General features: G+C 37.4%; 1 pseudogene; it reads left to right on the top strand.

The window, feature by feature from the left end:
- Positions 1-10,725, top strand: part of LOC149203802 (endoglucanase 9-like) — an 86,077-nt pseudogene extending 75,352 nt beyond the window's left edge.
- Positions 10,726-14,963: the final 4,238 nt, after the last annotated feature.

A 14,963-nucleotide genomic window follows, 5' to 3' on the forward strand; every position in this document is an offset into this window, starting at 1 on the left:
CTTTGCCTTATAATCGTAATAATGTTCAGATAGGTATTGTTCCCTGAAAGTATTCTCAAACTCATCACATGTCAGCTCTTCTTCGGTGATGGCACTAGTATTTTTTAGGTCCTCCAACTAGATATTTTCCTTTCTTTTTAAATTTTAGGAGGAAATTCAAGATTTCATATTCACCAAGAAGTCATGTATTATAAATAACTTATTCATCCCTAGCAAACATGATTCTATGTCCTTTGCCTACTTCAAATCCGCATTGATAATGGGTGGATTTCCCTTTTCCAGTACAAGATACTTTGCTGGATTATTGCATTAATCTAAACCTGAAACTCTTCGGATCTAACCAACCTCTCATTATCAGCCTTAAAACTTCTCACCTTGTCTCAAAGTCTTCTCAGAGTTTCTTTCCATTCCGGGGATTGATTTCCTCCCCCTTGCCCAACTGATCTCTCTTCAGCATTAGTTTTGACCCAATCACTTCCATGTTGGGATCGGTCAAAACTATATTCAACCATTCTAGTTCTCATTATTGTATCTTTTTTATGTGATGCAACTTGTGATGTGCTATCAATCACACATATTCTTAGACATTCTAAAATAACATTTAAACATAACCAGTATAATGGATGTGCATTTACAAAGTATCATGCGTTCCTCTGATAAGAAAACAACCTTGTTAATATACAACCCATCTATAATTACATGCAACAGTCATTCAATCATATAGTTGGTACATAAATAATGAGAAAACACATTAACAATCATAATTCCTGCTCCCATGGATTTGTTAACCATTGACTAATATATCATATCATAGCTTTAGTAATGAATCAATAAACATGGTCCAACTGACTTAGTATTCCATATACACATAAAAAAATGTCCTCACTTTCCTGTGACGAAGCCCATCTAGTTCAAGTATTGAACCAATATGCTATGATACCGCTTTGTAATATAACCTAACCCCTTCAATTACAATGGAAGAATGGGGTAAAGATTTTAACGGATCTTTCTTTCCGTTGATTATGTAATTTTTCTATGCAAATATGTATGTACACAATCTCATATAAATATGTGTGTGTGTGTGTGTGTGTGTGTGTAGCGATGACCCCGAGGCCTCTTGACACCCCGAATCACAAAGGATGGATTACCCCTGGAAATAATCCACCCTGATGATGTGCCATGCCTTCAAGATCTCATGGTACTTCAGGTTACTGATTTGGTCCTCCTCCCAGAACCCAACCTATCACCTAATGGATCACCACCTCGAGGACAACTTCCACATCATATCTTTGTGCTATTCACCGTGGGTACTTCCCTAGAACATTCTTCCGTTACGGGGTTCTGACCTCCAACATCTAACCTTGTCCATGTTACATCATCCATGATCTGAGCTCACACCAAATGAATTATGCATGCCACCTGTGAGTGGCCCACTGGACACCTAGGATGCCCCACTACTGAGAACATGCTTCGAAGACATCATGCCAGTATGGTTTCCACATGAAAGGGAAAAGGAATCCATTTTCAATTTATCTCGTACTAGGTCTGCACTAGCGGTCGGACCTATGAATGCGAGATACAATAAGGAATTGTTCACGTAGCTCCCTGGGGTTCTGAACTTCCGCGTGTAGAAATTCCTTGTAGATTCAAATTAATGTGATTTTCTAAAATGAAAGACTTGAATCTACTCTACTCATTAGAAGAAACAAATAATAGATTGAGAAATGAAGAAGAATACAAGAGATATAATTCAATCAACACATTACATAATCATTTCCTGGGCAAAGCCATATCTAGAAGCTCCCACTATCTATATATTTGGTTAGCAAAAACATATGAGAAGATTATAATGCCTTGCTCAAGCCCAAGAAACCTTTGCACCATCTCTATCTATCTCACTACTTCCTAGGTTGACTGTATCCAACACTTAGACAATCTCCTAGCCTTCCGAGCTCCTTCTTCATTTCTTTGTTCAATAAGGAATTAGGCCCCTATTTAATTGGATTGCACTGTTCCTTTAGGAACTTCCTCTGACTGCATGCACCATGTGTACAATTTGGATTATTATACAACTGAAAGTACAATACCTTTGAACTCCACTCTCAAATGGGTAACTCTCAGATCTGATACACATGAGTTATTTATTATTGAATCATTAGTTAACTGGTTGAATAGATGAACCAACACCCCTCCTACGAGTTCCTCCATCAGTTGGAACTATTTTAACTAACTTCAACTCAGTTAAACTGAATTAATTAATTACAACTTAAAATAAACTCAACCATGGATCCTATAATGTAGGAGACATTCTACATGACTCAATTCAAACCCTCAACTCGAATTAGTTGAACCAACTAATTCAAATTAACTTAGTTAACCCCTACAAGCTTCCTTGTGATGTGGAATTACAAATTTTCACCTATTTTAATTCTTTGGAAAATTAAATCAAGATTTTCTTTTTTCATTTTCAACGCCGGGTTATTGGGGTGGCCCCTCTTCATGGAAACCTTCCCTCACCCAATGGTGCAGGTAACAAAAGAACTTTCATCACCATATCTTGATAAAACCTTAACACTCTCACACCTTTATGTCCCTAGTTCACAATTGAAATTATCTTTCGTCTTCCACCCTATGGACTTATGCCCTATCATTCTGACCAATCCCGTGAAGGGAATCTACTTGCACTAATCAGGAGCATCCTTTGACTAGGGATTTGACCGTTCAGATGATAAGGATGGCACAAGTTTTCTTATAAGTTCATCTCCTCCTACATTTGATATACAACAAGGCTTTCTTACTTCTTCCCGCCATGGCTCAGTTAAAGGCTTCCAACTCTGCAATGGGTGGTGCTTTAGAAGGAGGACTTATGACCCCTCATTGATTCCAGTTTCACTGCTATGTATGATTTCCTGAAATAACCTTGTCACTTGTTACTTTCCCTCAAGATTTTGGTAGACCTCCATATGAGACTTACAATTTCACTATGATACACTTGGTTGCCTAGGGTGATTTATGACGTTAACCCTCTCAAGCTTGAGTGATTGGTTCTCCAATGGTTTCCTATCCTACGAGTCTACCCACTACATGAGAAGGAAATTCCCCTATGGGAGGCACATGTACTCCTGCATGGATTACTGACCACAGACTTTGTATAAACTCTAGGGAGGATCCAACCTCACCTGCCACATGCCAATAATGTAAAAAATTATGCCAGGCCTCGAAATAACTCCATGTCAATAAGAAAAGCCTTCAAGCCCCTCAGTTATCACTTTATAATGCCAACAAAAAATATACAACCCGATGAAAATGTAAGGCTAAAGGACATTTAAATAAAGCTAGTGGCTCAACTGATGTTAGGGAAAATTTCCCCAGACATTAAAGTTGTGCTCGTCGAGCAACGCAAGAACTTGTATCGTGACTCTAAATGAATCGAGTGAATAATGTCCTGGATATGCATAAGGTATCTCTCTTTGTAATCTTATATTAGTAAATGGTCACAAAACCCACTATTAACCCAAGCATGTTGTTTAACAATTGTTAACATATTATTTGTTTGAGCTAAGACTTCTGTGATCCATAATATTAATAACATCGTATTTCAGAGATAAATCACATAATATATAGTTATCGACATGTTTCGAACCATCGAGTGTGGTCCATCTTCAGGATAAGATGAGGAACCATATCTGGGCAATGAAATAAATAGATGTAGAGAGTTGTTTACTAGCTATTAGAGTAACGACTAGTTTGACTAAGGGTAGAGAAAAGATTTGACAAAAGGTTAAGGTAAATAAATAATTTAAAATTTTATTATTTTTATTAAAATATTAAAAGAAATTATAATAATTAATTTATTAAACCCTATATAACCCTAATAAATCTTAATCTATATAATATTAATTTTTTTTTTTTTTTAATCCTAAAATATTAACTAATAAAATTAAATAGGGAGAATCAATAAAAAAAATTAATAGAAGGAGGATTAAAAAAAGAAAAAAAAAAATGTTAAGGAAATAAATAATTTTATATTTTTACTATTATGATGAAAATAAAGCGTTTATGCACATAAACCATTAAATTAAATTTATTTCTTTTTTTTTATGAAAATATTATAAGGAGTTTTAATAATTAAGCTAATTTGACTCTTTATAATCCTAATAAATAATAATTTAAATAATATGAAAATCTATCTTAACCAATAAAATTGAATAAACGAAATCAATTAAAATGTAAAGAGGGTGGATTAATAATATTTTAAAAATAAAAAGAAATATTAATATTGTCTAAGGGAATATATATATATATATATAATTTAGGAAGAAAGCACGGGAATCCAACATCTGCTGATGCTCCAACTATCATCCCTATTTAGATTAACAGGACATTGCTCAATCTCTAGGGCCTCCGTAAATTTACGATGATGAAAATGGGCGATCCTCGCAATGACCCTAGTCTCTTCGATGCAAATGTGATGATTGGTTTTTTTTCTACATGTTCAACCAAAGCGAAGGAACAAGACCTCCCATGCTTGACGTTTGCAACATGTTCATAAATCCTTTGGTTAATAGATTGACTGATCTACCTTATATAAGGAGTTCCATGAGAATAGGGAATGATGTAAACACCCTTCCCAACCTTAGGGTGAACTGGGTCTTTAACAAAATGGAGAGAACTCTATGTAGTGTTAAGGGTCTAAAAGAGGAATGAATCTTATGTTTTTTCAAGACCCTAATGATTCTATCCATAGTCCCTTGAATAAAAGGAATATGAACCCCAGAAGACCAATTCTTGGGTTCAATCTTATTCTTAGGGCCTTTTTCAACATTTAGAAAATCCTTAAGATCTTGATACTTGCTTTAACCATTTTTATTAAAGACTTTAAGGAGGTGGTTCTTCTCATCATCAAGGTTATTTTGTGAGAAACTCGCAATGCCCGAGTGGCTAAGGTCTTGAGAACGCCTAGCTTTTGAGGAGGAAAATGATGAGATATAGCATGAGTATATTGCTCTGAGTGAGTTTTCTTCTAAAAAACTTGATGGGAAAAAGAACCGTCATCCTTCTTTGAGATAAGGACATAAAGAAAGGGAAGGCTACCATCAACTTCAAATTCCATGGTGAACTTTATCAAACTTGATTGACTATTAAGATGATTGTAAAACAGCTCCAACTCCTTTTTACCATGAGACTAGACGTCACAAGTGTCATCCAAAAACCTTTTCCAAAGTTTGGGTTGGTAAAGAGTGGAAGACAAAGCTTTGGATTCAAAATCCTCCATGAAGATATTGGCCACAACCGAGGAAAGGGTGGAACCCATAGCCACACCACAGGTTTGCTCATAAAATTCACAGTCAAAACTAAAGAAAGTGGAGGTGAGGCAAGTCTTAACTAAAAAAGCAGTATCAGGGTCAGTGATGTGATTTAACATCAATGGCCTCGTTAATAGGGATATGGTTCCTAATATTATCCTAAAGATGAACCACACTGGGTGGTTCAAAATGTGTCGATAAGAATATAGCTTATGTGATTTTTTTCTGAAAGATGTTGTTATTAATATTATTTCTTTTCAACTTTCTTACACATTCAGGCATATATTCCACACATATAAATACATAGATGCAACCATTTAACACATCACACCACAAAAAAGGGATATAACGCATAAATGTGTCTTCATCAATCCAATGTAGTCCCAACATTCAAACCATTATCCATAAACATTGTACCATCATTCATTATATGTTAAACAAAGTAGACAATTACTTATCTTGGAGTAGATAGGGAAACTAAATATGGGACAAGGAATCTCCACCCAACCATAGACTGTTTCAACCACACTTACTTGTAGTCGTCACCCCTAAGCCAAATTCCAGAGTCTGGGGGGATGCTCAATTTTGGGACTAACTCGCCAATCTTTCGTTGAATTTTGGGACTCTAGAGGACCTCCTTCCTCAACCCCACCAATTGGAATCTTCTTGCTTGGTTAATACTGAGAGTCTAGAGGTTCCCAATCTCACCCCCTAGTGCTCACACAATGATTCAGCCCCTTCAAGGTAGTCTAAAATATGTTGTGCCATCTGAGCATTAACCATTAGTCTTCATTTTGGTCTTCCTCAACTTCTACTTTAGGATGGCCTCTACCCAAGCTGTTACAGGACTTCAAATTTTACTATTTCAACCGACAACCTCCAAGGTACCCATGCTGTTATAGGGATCCAAATATTTTATCCCAACTCACACTGTCTATGACCCAAGATGTTACACGGCTCTAAAGACCTTTGTCTCAACTCACAACCTCCATAGACCAAAGTTGTTATAAGACTCTAGGGATTTTATCTCAATCCACAACATTTAGGGACACCAAGTTGTTACAAGGCTCGAGAGGCTAGCAACTCAACCCACAACCTCCAAGGATCAAGATTCAATCCCCTTCTCTTCTCTTCTCTTTGGTGCTTCTTGCTGAGAGCTTGTTTCGAACTTCTCCTCCTCTCCACATTGTTTCTCATTCAATTTATGTTGTTCCTATATTCTCGTATCCTTTTTTCTCTCCCATTGCTCTCTCTTCTTTTTCCTTCATGTTCAGTCTCTTCTTGGTTTTTTCCTTAATAGTAATTATTTTTGCTTCCTCCTTGACCTATAACACACCATTCCTTTTCATAAATTCCTATCATTTTCCTTTCTTGTGGTTTCTTCCCAAGTGGAATGGGCCTAAATACCTCTTTGCTTTGCTCATTTAATTTTAAGAGCCATTTTCTTCAATTCTGATGCTTCCTAGCCTTTAATGGTTGTCTTGCACTTTCAGGTTTCTTCCCTGCACAAGAAACCAAGACATCCCAATCAAGAGACTCCCTTCCCATCTCTTGAATCTATGTCCTTCACTGAGTCCCTGTTTTGATTTAAATTCATCGTACAATATTTAAATGCGTTTATGGTGCAATTTGCATGGCATTTTTGAGTGAGGTTGTCACATTAGGAATATGAACCCTTATATTAAGAAACTCAATGGATTGACTTTATGAACTCAAGGAACTACTAAACCCAAGGGATTAATACTAAAAATCCAAAGGAATAATGTTAAACCCAAGGGATTAATATCGTAAACCCAAGGTATATGAACCCTAAGATAAATATCATAAACCCTAAAACAAACATGGTTGACCATAGTTGAGTTTCATATTGAGACAATCTTTGTCATAACACGACATCTGATCATGGTTGACTATGGTTGACCATGATTGATTTTCATATTGAGAGAATCTGTCATTATGCAATATTGGACCCTGGTTGACCATAATTGACCATAACTGATTTTCATATTGACACAATCTTTGTCATAATGTGACATTGCACCATGCTTGACCATGGATGACTATGGTTGTCAGAATGTTACGTTAAACCATGAGAAAATCATTGTCACAAAGTGACCGTGGTTATTGACCATGGTTGACCATGATTGGTTTCCATATTGAGAAAATATTTGTCACAAACCCAAGGGATTAATATTATAACCTAAGAGATATAAATCCTAAAATAAACATTAAACAGTGGCATTAATACTATAAATATAAGGAATAATATTATAAGCCCAAGCGATTAATAAAAACGAGGAATTATAAAGAGAAGGGAATGACATTGAACCCTAGTATTAATAATAAACCATAGGAGCATACACCCTAATATTGATAAACCCGAGGGATTAATATTAAAAACCAAGGGACGTTTTTCTCGCTTTTAAGACAACCAATAAGTCCCAAAGCTTGTAAAGGTTATAAAATGAGTTCCATTAATGACAAGCATCTCTATTATTATAGAGCATAACCACGGTTTTGTACATGCATGAGCAGTGTTGCTAAGGCCCTTGAAACATAAGCAATACAAAATAACATTCCAATACCCACATATGGAAATTAAAGTTGTAATACATTTTACAATATGTAAAATGAAATTTTTTCGTAATATAATATTATACAATTAAATAAATAGTAAAAATAAAAATTATAAAAATAATTAAACAATTAAAAAACATATAATACAAATATTCTATGTGAAAAATTAATAACTCTAAAAAAAGACTAATATAAAAGTAAATAATTTTCAATACATCAAAAAATTAATGAAAAAATAACAAAATAATATAAACATAATAAGATAAATCATTCATAAAGTTGAACTTTTGTGTATATATATATATATAAAAGACACCCATAGATTTCAAGGGAAGATAGATGTATGGCCCAAACGAATGTCACATTAATTCCTCGAAATGCTAATTTATTTGTACTCAATAAATCTGTGTTTCGCACAAGAACATTGAAAATAATTAGTAAAGAACATTTAGGCGTATAGCCATTGATGTTATTTAACCTTGGAGAATTTCATCAATATGGTACCATTTGTTAATATTTTACGAATACATTACACCCAAATGTTTACATTTTACACATTATGTAGGTCTAAATGCAAACAAATGTTTTTTATTTAGCAAGGAATGAATCATCATGTGCGGATAGTCCAAAAAGTACTTCTGCCCAGAGAAAACAACGTAACATATACGTGGATTTTAGAACAACATGGTGTCATAAAGTAGAAAAGTACGTTCATGGTAAACCCTAATAGTTCCTTGTGGATAAGGTTATTCGTTAAATTATATCCTTGTGGATAAGGTTATTCGTTAAATTATAATTTAACGAATAACCTTATCCACAAGGAACTTTTAGGGTTTACCATGAACGTACATTTTCTACTTTATGACACCATGTTGTTCTAAAATCCACGTATATGTTACGTTGTTTTCTCTGGGCAGGAGTCCTTTTTGGACTATCCGCACATGATGATTCATTCCTTGCTAAATAAAAAACATTTGTTTGCATTTAGACCTACATAATGTGTGGTAAGGGAGGTAATCCTTCCTCCACATTACCCCAGTTGATGATATTAAGTCTGATGGTGAGAGTTTTACTAAATGTAAACATTTGGGTGTAATGTATTCGTAAAATATAAACAAATGGTACCATATTGATGAAATTCTCCAAGGTTAAATAACATCAATGGCTATACACCTAAATGTTCTTTACTAATTATTTTCAATGTGACATTTGGTTTGGGCCATACATCTATGGTTCTCTTTCAGGTGGATTCCTTTAGGGTAACTCCTCCATGGTTCCCGAGGGTTTGTTTCATTGTGTTCAGCGCCCGAGGGTTTCATTATGTTCTTCGCCGAGCGCACAGCTCCCTCCTAGCTTTGAGCTAGGGTTTTAATGGAGTGAGGGTTCTGAACAATTCTATCTTGTAGAGGGTTCTCTAGACGTCAACGCTTAATGAAGTCTACAAATTTGAAGTCGCCTTCTTTGCCTCAGGATGTCTACAAATAGAAAAGGGAGCAGAGTTGGGCATTGGTGTTGCAGGGTTGAAGTGGTTTTGTGGGTGTTGTCTCCGCATTATCTGTTATGGAGTAAAATAAAAAATCTCTCCAAAATAGATAACATATAGACTACAATGTTTTATTTCTATTAGTTAGAAATAATGGAGAAATCGTTATGTGGTTGTAACGCATCTTCTTAGTTTAGGAGTTGTTCCTAGAATTTAGGAGGTTGTTTACAACTACCTATTTTTCAGTGATGTATTTAATATGTAATATTCATTCATGTAATCAGAGTGAATGTGAGCGAGAGTCTCCTCCTTGTTTGTTGAGTGCAGTCTCCAGGTGGTGTTCTCCCCTGTGAGCTGCAACTCCTTCTGATTAATTCAAAGTTTAATTATTTTTATCTTGGTATTAGAGCTTAGGGTAGAGGTAGCCTTAATTTTTTTTTTTGGGATGTATTATTAGTTACACATCTGTAGTGGTAGGAGTACATGTAAAGATAGCTGTGTGATCAGGTGGAGCTGCAGTAACACCTGAAGCGAAAAGGCATCAGATGATTGATCATCACTGAGTCGAAGGAAGGGTTGGAGCGGAGATTCGGAGCGGAAATTTTTTTTTTGGAAAGATTGCAGCAATTAGCGCGATTTTTGGAGGTACAGTCGCGCCATTGGCGCGGGATTAAGGCTGAAAAGCGCGCCAGAGAAAAGAACGAACAAATCAGCACGGATCCGAGCTGGTTAATCGTGCCAATTTTCCTGCACTACGTGAATTTTATTTTTCGGCGATTAGCGCGGATTCGGCGCTGTTCTCAGCGCCAGCCCTTTCTTTCTGTAAATCTGCAATCTTTGTTGCAGATCGGAGTTGCCCGGTGGAGGCACGTGAAGGTTTCTGCTCGGTAGTAGTAGATTTGATTTGCCCGTTGGTGGTGAATTGAGGATCCTTGATCAGCTCGGAGGTAGCAGATCGGATCTGCCCGGTGGTGGCGAAGTGAGGTTCCGTGATCCGCTCGGTGGTAGCAGAACGGACCTGCCCGGTGGTGGCGAATCAGAGCTCTGTGATCTGTTCAGTGGTAACAGATCGGTTTTGCCCGGTGGTGGCATAGTGAAGTCACTGATCTGTTTGGAGACAGCAGATTGGACTTGCCCGGTGGTGGCACAGAGAAGTTCCTGATCTGTTCGGTGGTAGCAAATCGGACTTGCCCGGTGATGGCCAATTGGAGTGTTCAGCAGTGCGAAAATGAACAACAATTTGGAATCATACCTCCACGAGTCCGGCAAGCTCGATGGAACGAATTTTTCCAACTGGAAGTTCAAAATGCAAACCTTGCTGGAGAGTGCGAACGCATGGTCGATCGTCTTGGGAAATGAGTAGAGATCCGGAAATACAACCCAAGAACAGGATTGGGATAAAAGAGAAACAAAGGCAAAAGTCATACTGAAGATGTCTGTCAAAGACAACATTATCCCTCATATTCGAGATTGCAAGTCGGCCGCAGATATTTGGAGCACGATCAAGGGTCTGTATGAGACACAGAACACAAATCGTGTTCTCGCACTCAAAGGAAAATTGTATGCACTAAAGATGAATGAGAATGAATCTGTTGATGGATTCACACCCAGAATCAAGGATCTGAAAGACAAATTGGGATCCATTGGAGAAAGGGTATCAGACTCAAATCTAGTTACCCTCACACTGAACAGGATGACCGATGAATATCAGACATTCATCTCAGGGTTGTCAGCGAGGGAGAAAGCCCCCTCTTTTGATGAGCTGACAGCGATTCTGCTCCAGGAGGAGGAGTGAAGAAAAAACTTGAAGACCCAGAGCAATGACCTTGCTCTGATGGCAAAGAAAAGACAGCACAGAGGAAAGCAGCGCCAGCACCAACATCAGCACCAGCAACCGCAGCAGCAGTAGAAAGGGGTCAACTCCTTTCAAAGGAGACCATCTAAAGGTATGAATGATAACTATGCTAAGAGATGCTTTTACTATGGAAAGCCTGGTCACTAGATCAGAGAGTGTTATAAGAGGCAAACAGATGAAAGGAGAGACAAACAGAAGAAGCATCAGGGTTGTTTTGCTGAAGAAGAGGAAGACCACAACTATGATCTTCAGCTATTTACAGTCGACTGTGCACTTTCAACATCAAGAGGAGATGAGGACAATACATGGTATGTCGATTCAGGCGCATCCTCGCACATGACTGGTAAGAGAGAATATTTTGAGTTTCTTGAAGATTCTACATGTGGATCCAAAATTTATTTGGGTGATGACAGTGGCTATGAGATCAAAGGTTGTGGGGATATTCCTGTGAAGCTACCTAGTGGCGATATCAAACATCTCAAAAATGTTCTATATGTTCCAGGAATTAAAAAGAATTTGATCTCTGTCTCTATGATAACAGACCAAGACATGCAGGTACAATTCTTCAAGAATGGATGTGTCATTCAGGATAGCAAATTGGAGACAGTTGCAACAGGAGTACGCGTGGGGAATTTGTATAAACTGGATGCAAGGAGCATGCCACGACAGGTGATGGTTGCAGCAACATCAACAGCTGAGAATCTCTGGCATCAAAGATTTGGACATATCAATCTACAAGATCTCATCTTGCTTAAAAATAAAGTTATGGTCGATGGACTTCCTGCTTTACATAATATCAAACTAGAATGTGATGGATGTGCATTAGGGAAGATGCATAGAGATGAATTCCCTGTGCAAGTCAACAGAAAACAAAGAGACATCCTAGAACTAGTGCATACAAATATCTGTGGACCTATGCAGACTAGGTCTTTAGGAGGTGCATACTACTTTCTACTGTTTATAGATGATTGCACTAGGTTCTCTTGGGTGTATTTTTTAAGCAAAAAGAGTCAAGCTTTCCAATATTTTAAAGAATTCAAATCTATGATAGAGAACCAAACAGGAAAGAAGATCAAGGTTCTCCCTCAGATCAAGGGGGGGAATACAGATTAAATGAGTTCATGAACTTCTGCAAGCAGCATAGGATTATATAGCAATTTACAGTGCCACACACTCCACAGTAGAATGGAGTAGCAGAACGTAAGAACAGGACCCTTGTGGAGTGCGCGAGAAGTATGCTTCAAGGTAAGGGCATTTCTAATGGTCTTTGGGCAGAAGCCATTAATACTGCTATTTATTTAAAGAATAGGAGTCCCACCAAATGTCTAGGCTTCAAAACCCCCTTTGAAGCATTGTTTGGACTCAAACCAGCAGTTGGTCATTTGAAAATATTTGGATCTAAAGCTTTTGCTGATGTACCGAAAGCAGATAGGAAAAAGCTAGATCCCAAAGCCTTGAAATGCATATTTGTAGGATATGGCACAAAATATAAAGCATACAAATTATATAATCCTGTGACTCACAAAGTGTTTGCAAGCAGAGATGTCATTTTTCATGAATAGATAGGAGATGGAAAGGAAGACTCTAACAGTGACAGCCACATTCCATTTCTGATAGAACTGAACAATGATGAAGAAGAAGAAGAAATGGAGCAGGAGCAGAAAGAGGAAGAAGTAGCAGCAGATAGCTCAATAAGTGAGGATGCAGGCCCAGACAGTGGTGAAACAGGAAGAGTTGAGGTGAGTCCTTTACCGAGAAGATCAGGTAGAAAGACTAGACTACCTGCAAAATTCAGAGACTATGCTTTAATGTCCAACATTTTAAATATTGTAGAACCCTCAAATTATGAAGAAGCAAGTAGATCAGATGAATGGAGGGCTGCAATGCATGAAGAAATGGAATCCATATATAGAAACCATACTTGGGACTTAGTTGAGTTGCCAGAAGGAAGAACCCCTATAGGTTGTAAGTGGCTGTATAAACCTAAGATAAATGCAAAGGGTACTGTAGAAAAATTCAAAGCAAGACTGGTAGCAAAGGGTTATTCACAACAGGAAGGAATTGATTTTGATGACACCTTTGCCCCTGTAGCTAAACTTAATACAATTAGAATGCTAATCTGTTTAGCAACAAAGCATAAATGGAAGCTACACCAGTTAGATGTTAAATCTGCATTTCTGAATGGAGAATTAAAAGAAGAAATATATAGTACAGCCTCCTGGTTTTGTGAAAAAGGGGAAGGAACATTTAGTGTGTAAACTCCATAAGGCACTCTATGGATTGAAACAAGCACCCAGGTCATGGTATGATAAAATTGATTCATTTTTTGTTCAGCATAGTTTCCATAGGAGCCTCAACGATCCAAATCTGTACACCAAGATGAATAATCAGAGGCAAATCATTTTGATTTCTTTGTATGTGGATGACATGATAATAACAGGAAATGCAAATATTTTAATCAAAGAAATCAAGCAGCAAATGTCACAGGAATTTGAAATGAAAGACCTTGGTGATCTTCATTATTGCCTAGGATTGGAAGTGTGGAAAGATTCTGGTCAAACTTTTCTAACTCAAGGAAAGTATGCCAGAACCCTGTTGGAAAGATTCAGAATGGAACAGTGCAAAACAGCAGCAACACCATTGCAGCAGAACCTCAAGTTAAGCAGTGACGATGGTACAAAACAGGTGGATGCCACTTTGTATAGATAGCTAGTGGGAAGCCTGATATATCTTACGACAACTAGGCCTGATTTGGCATCTCTGTTAGTGTGCTGAGCCAGTTTATGTCCAGACCACTCGACAGTCACTGGAATGCAGCAAAATGTGTGTTGAGGTACCTTAGTGGTACTTGCAATTATGGTATTTTATACACTGACATTTCTGATGTTACTTTAGCAGGTTATTCAGATTCTGATTGGGCAGGCAACCTGGATGATCGTAGATCTATCACAGGTTATGCATTTAGTATTGGATCCGCGGTTATTTCGTGGAGCAGTAAAAAGCAAAGCACTGTAGCATTATCGTCATGTGAAGCAGAGTACCAGGCGTTGTGTGCAGCTACATGTGAAGCCATTTGGTTGAGGAGATTGCTTACTGATGCAGGCGAAGGACAAAAAGCAGCAACCAACATCAAAACTGACAATCAAAGCACAATAAAGCTTGCATACAATTCAGTTTTCCATAATAATACTAAACACATTGATACTCAGTTTCACTTTGTACGAGAAAAGATACAGTCTAAGGAAATTTGTGTGGATTATTGTAATACTTGTGATAATATAGCTGACATTTTTACTAAGCCTCTAGGGCGAGTAAAGTTTGAGTTATTTAGAGGGATGTTAGGTGTGCAAAATAACCCTTTCTCCATTAAGGGGGGGAGTTAGAAATAATGGAGAAATGGTTATGTGGTTGTAACGCATCTTCTTAGTTTAGGAGTTGTTCCTAGAATTTAGGAGGTTGTTTACAACTACCTATTTTTCAGTGATGTATTTAATATGTAATATTCATTCATGTAATCAGAGTGAATGTGAGCGAGAGTCTCCTCCTTGTTTATTGAGTGCAGTCTCCAGGTGGTGTTCTCACCTGTGAGCTGCAACTCCTTCTGATTAATTCAAAGTTTAATTATTTTTATCTCTATTTGTTTGGGGTACCAGAACTTAAAGGAAGGGAGGGATTGGGGGATAATTATGTTTGCTCGAGACCAATGGGGAGGGGCATTCCGAATAACCGGAGACTCTCACAA

This window comes from Pinus tabuliformis, chromosome 2_1, assembly GCF_031772625.1.
Source record: "Pinus tabuliformis cultivar Carrire ecotype Pingquan chromosome 2_1, CPIR1, whole genome shotgun sequence".
NCBI classification, from domain to species: Eukaryota; Viridiplantae; Streptophyta; class Pinopsida; order Pinales; family Pinaceae; genus Pinus; species Pinus tabuliformis.